The sequence below is a fragment of the Otolemur garnettii genome, unplaced genomic scaffold (assembly GCF_000181295.1).
Source record: "Otolemur garnettii isolate 467f Iridium unplaced genomic scaffold, OtoGar3 scaffold01068, whole genome shotgun sequence".
Classification (NCBI taxonomy): domain Eukaryota; kingdom Metazoa; phylum Chordata; class Mammalia; order Primates; family Galagidae; genus Otolemur; species Otolemur garnettii.
In genome coordinates this window covers 1,411-6,880 of record NW_003853463.1, presented here as the reverse complement: position 1 = coordinate 6,880, position 5,470 = coordinate 1,411, and the positions used below count along the sequence as shown (strand labels likewise).

The following is a 5,470-nucleotide window of genomic DNA, read 5'->3' as shown; positions in this document are numbered from 1 at the left end:
GGGATTCAGCTGGCAGGCGGGGAGCAGGCGGAAGAAAACGCTGCGTTTTCTCTCTTGTATGAGTAGTATACCTTTCTTCACAGTGGTTTGTTTTCCATTTGCGGTTTTTGCTTCCCACCACGCACACTTGCCCTTCCTTTGTCTGCTCCAAAAGAGAAGAAAGACGGGGTTTGGTAGGGCCTTTCGGGGTTTGGTCTCTTGTCTCTCCCCTTGGAATCGTAGATGCGTCTTTGCGAGGCGAGGTGGCAGCTGGCGTTGAGACAGACGGTCGCGGGACTAGGTGGCTTCGAGAAAGCGGGAGGGGAGGTGTCTGGGGATGATAACGGCCTCGGCATCCTTACCGTTAACTCCAATAAGGGCTCCGAGGGATGCGGAAATCCGCCAGGCCTTGCTCTTTCAGGGAAGGCCCCACGGTTCGGAACTGAGACTCCGCTTTTTTTCCTTACCGCCCGCTGCGCCCGTGGTTTTAAATGCACTTTGTACAGTTGGCGACGAACTTCATCTTTCCGCGTGCTCAGGCCAAAAAATCCAGTTCTCCTTAAGGCCTGTCTTTCCCTCGCACCGCACGTCCAATTTGACGGAAAAATCCTGTTTCTTCTTGGGGTTAATTCCAGGCTTTGATCTGCTCAAGTTCGCTTCCTCGGTCTCCGAATTTCCGCAACCGTCTTCTCGTGATAAAGTCCACGTCGATGCAACCGACGAGCTTCAGGTCGCTCAGATCTTTGAGAGCCTTACTCTCAGGGCCGGGGTCTGAGCCGCCGTTGAGCCTTTCCTTTGGCTCTGCTGGTCATTAAGTAGCCTCTGGCGGCGAGTGCAGGGCCAGGTTCTCTCGGCGATGCTCCTCCCGCGGGTCAGGAAACCCGCACCTGTTCCGTGAGATCTGTGGAGGCGTCAGGGCGCCCTCGAGGCGGAGGTGCGCAGGGACACCCCCGGTACATTCGTGGGTCCCACCGCACCCCCCTGCCTTCCTTTCCTCTGGTTCTTGAGCTCCGAAGACCTCCAGACAGGGAGGAACGGCTTCGCTAAGGGCAGCGGCAGACACCCTCTCCGCCCCCCCCGCTGACCCCCCCCCCTCCGTCCCCTACCTCCTTGGGTCCTGTACAGTAAGTAAGGCTAGTGGGAAAGAAAAGGAGAGGTGGAAACAGGTCAAGGAGAAAGAGAGAAATCCTGTGCGATTCCCTGATCTCAAGGCGCCGCGAAGATGGGGTCAGCCTCCTCTGGGGCCCCGGGCCTCCAGTCTCTGGTGAACCCAGTGCAGCCATAGCAGAAAGCCTTGGCCTGGCTGCCAGGGGAGTTAGCGACCCTTCTCCTCCCCGGTTGGGAGCACTTGAGCCTGTAGCACTTGATTGTCTCGTCTCTCCAAAGGTGATTCCAGGGAGGCAACTTGCTAAGTTTATTTTTCATGCACTTATTTCAAGTAAGAGCATTTTTCCATCTTTGGGAAGGAAATGGCTTCGGGCAGGTTCTTCGCTGAAGACTCTCAGATGTGACCAAAACACCACCACACTAGGAAAGCAAACACTGTTGGGAACATCTCACACACACAAATCACACGTCAGCCAGGTAAGTTTGGACCCTTCGGTCAGGCACATTTTACTTTTTAAGTGCACCCTTGGAACTTAAGATGAATCTAAGACATTTATGATGTACATATTTTCATTTTAATTTAATCAAATCTAATCTAGTTTAATTTTGATTTTGAGACAGAGCCTCACTCTGTCACCCTGGGTAGAGTGCCGTGGCATCATCATAACTTACAGCAAGTGATCCTCTTGCCTCGGCCTCCCAAGTAGTTGGGACTACAGGCAGGCGTTCCCCAAGGCCCCGCTAATTTTTCTATTTTTAGTAGAGTTGGGTCTAGCTCTTGCTCAGGCTTGTCTGGAACTCCTGAGCTCAAGTGATCCTCCTGCCTGGACCTCCAGTATACTAGCATCACAGGCCTGAGCCACCTCAGCTGGCCAAATACTTTCATTTGAATATTTAAAACTTAAAGACACATTCTAAAAATTATAGAGCAAGCACAAGAAGCCCATGTCATGCTACTTTTTCAAAAACAGGAAAAAAGGATGATATGTATAAGTGACAAATCCTCACAAATGACAACAACCTTAATGTACTGAGAGAGGCCGGCTGGCTCAGGCCTGTAATCCCAGCACTTAGGGAGGATTGCTTGTAGGCCAGGAGCTGCAAACCAGCCTGGGTAACACAACCAGACACTGTCTCTGCAAAAACACAAATCTTAGCTGGGCATGGTCCAGGAGGCTAGGTCAGGGAGATCTCTTGAGCCCAGGAGTTGGAGGTTGCAGTGAGCTGTGATGACGCCACTGCACTCTAGCCCCAGCAACAGCAGGAGACCCTGTGTCAAATAAAGAAAGTACTGAGGGAACAACAAAAAACAAACAAAAAAACCTGGTAACCTAGAATTCTTTGCTAAAACCAACAATCTTTCCAAAATGTGAAGGAAATAAGGACGTTTAAAGACATACAAAAGCTGACCCACACTACAAGAAACATTAAAGGAGTTTTCCAGGTAGAAGGGAAAGGCTAGCAGATAGAAATCTGGGCCTACACAAAGAAATGAAGAACACTGGAAATGGTTATTTATGTGGTTAAAGATACCAGTGATTTTCTGAGCATTTAAGCTGTTTAACAACATTTGACCAGCTAAACAAAAAATGGATTGTGGAGTTTATGATGTGCATAAAATGAAAATGCACAGCAACACTAGCATAAAGGCCAGAAAGGGAAGTTTGTCACTTGGAAGGCAAACTGTGGTAAATTAGGAAAGTGTTCTATAAACCCAAAGGCAGTCGCTGCAATAGCAAATGAAAGGGTTCTAGCTAACAAGCCATCAAAGGAAAGAAAATGGAATAGTATAAAAACAATGTAAATACTATGATAGGACAAATGCTCTCCAGGACTCTACCCTGTGGAAATACGCGAGTGCCTAAGAGTATGTGTGCAAGAATGATGACTGCAGCATTAATCGTTATCGTAAAATAAGAGAAATAATTTCAAAAGTACATGGAAGGGGTTTTATTTGTTTAATAAACACAAACAGTTGTACAAACAAACAAGGAGAGCAACTCCTTTGCCAAAAGGAATGAGGGTGAGGATCCAACTCTTTCAAGGATGTCAGGCTTTCCATCCCAGACGCCTGGTTTTCTCGGTGGCTCTTCTGGGAGATCTTACTCTTCTGGAGCTAGGGGTCCTCGAGTTTCCCCCTCTTTCATGTTCTCTCTCAGTTCTCTCCTCCCTTCCTCACCATTCTGCTACCATCAAGAAGCAATTCTCACCTCCTCAAATCCGGCCTGCGCCCCTGCACAAGCCTCTTAGGAGGGAGGCCTGGATACCTGAGCCACGCCACACCTCCCCTCCCCCTTGGCCTTTCCCTGGGTCCCGGCCGCCCGCCCCACGCACGGCCTGCAGGTGGCCCCGGAGGCCTTTCCCGTGGGCGCGGGACGCTGAGAAATCAACCCGAGTAACACCCTCTTCGGAAGAACTTGCCCTTTGAAAACTTTCGCGGTGTCCCTTCTCAGGGTTCTTCAACCGCCTGACAGCTGAAGACCACGACGGTTTAATTCCACAAGCCCTAACGCGGCACCGCCCCGGTTGAGAGCCAGACCCTGCTCTGGGCGAGGGGCCCCAGGAGCGACCGCCAGCGCGATCCCTGCCCACCTGGAGCGCCCGTGCTGAAGAAGGCAGCGGCAGCTCCACGGCGGCCCGAAAGCGACCCGGTGCGGAGGGCGCGGGCGGCGCAGGGAGCGGCGGGAGCCGGCGCCCGAGCCCACAGGACGCTCAGCTGCCCTCGGGCTCCACGCGGCTCGGGCCGGGTCGCGGAGCCGGGCGCTCCCGGGGGCTTCGGAAGCGGGCGAGGGGCGAGGCGGGACGAGGGCCGCTCGGCTGCCCTTCCGGCTTCAGAGTCCCCCCCACCACCCCCCACCGCGCGGGGTTCCAACGCCAGGATCATCGCCACTCCTCGCTCTCATCGCTCCGGTTTGCCAAGGCTTGGGAGCCGGCTCAAGTGGTGCTGAAAGGCGGACCCCGAGTGCGGAGAGCACGGGGCCCGCGAGGTCTGAGGCCTCACTTGCTGGGGAGTCCGGAGCAACTACCCGGCCCCGTCTCTGTGGCGCAATCGGTTAGCGCGTTCGGCTGTTAACCGAAAGGTTGGTGGTTCGAGCCCACCCAGGGACGCGAGCTGTGGCGTTTTAACGGGCGGTTGCTGCGTGACACACCTTCGAGATGACCACCTCCCGACCTCCTACGCGTTAAATTTATAACTGATACCTGTCCGGTGCCACCCCACCCCCAGGACTCCATTCTCACAGGCTCTACCTGCTGGGGCCACAGGCTCACACACTCGGAAATTGCGGGAAATTTATTCTGACCTTTATATATAGGCTGGGCCGGGTAAAGCGACTTTTATGTCCCTCAATTTTTGTTCATTTGTCAAAGGAGGCCGAGCCCCCAGGATGTGCCTGCATTGAGTGATTGACCTCTCAACGATGTTGTGACCAGTGGGATCGTTCGTCATCATACTTATCCTCTCCATTATTTTAGGGGGTGGGGGAAGGCATTTCTTCCTCAATATGCGTGTGATTTATTCAATCCTTTTCGGAATGTATTTGAAGCGCAGTCCCTTTCTTGCTTTTAAATGATGCTGCCATCATCATTTTTGTACACAAACCTTCAGTCCCTCCTGCAGGGTAGAGAACTGGATGTGCAGTTGCTACCTTACAGTGTTTACGTAGGTCTTCTAATTTTAGTAAATTCTGCAAATGTACCTTCCACAGGAGGGGTACCAAATCAAATTGCCATTTATTTCTCAACTCTGTCAATGTCCCTTTCTTCACTTACTTGACAGCATGACAAAACTTCCTATGTATTCCGTCTGTGATAGCCTACTAAGGGAAGTGGTGCCCCCTGCCTTAACCTGGGGGAAGTACAACAGAAGGCCACCGCCGACAGTACACCCAGGTGTCCTGTTCGCTGTGTTGGACAGCTGCACTTGGAACATATTTTAAAGTCCTCCGATATCTTTCATACTTTTCTGGTGACCAAGTCACACGGGTTCAGAGGAGATGGGCCAGAGAGACCTCTTTGGTAGCTTTTTGCCAGTCCCAGACATTTTTTCCCTCTTTTGTTCTTAAGTCTTGGTTTTGCTTTTATTTGATGAAAACAGTCTAGTCCTGGCTCTCCCTCCTCTACCATGATGAATCAGTAAGCGGATAACTGTCTCTATAGTATTCCTGGACAGATTTCAGTAGGGTTGTTGTATAAAACTTAGTCCACCTGAGGCTCTATTCTGTTGACATTGGAGCCAATAGAATCCTGCATTTGACAGGCAGCTGGTGCAGGCCTGCACCCTGGCTCCGGTTCCCTGGTTTCTTCTATGGATTTTCATGGGCAGAAATTGAGCTCTTTGGCATTTATATACTATCTATGGTTATTGGACAAGTCCTTTTCTCCC

The 5,470-nt window shown here is 51.6% G+C and overlaps 1 non-coding gene across 1 annotated transcript; it reads left to right on the top strand.

The window, feature by feature from the left end:
* The first annotated feature begins 4,120 nt into the window (after positions 1-4,120).
* Positions 4,121-4,194, top strand: TRNAN-GUU. Its single transcript has one exon. It is a non-coding gene; the product is annotated as a tRNA-Asn (tRNA).
* Positions 4,195-5,470: the final 1,276 nt, after the last annotated feature.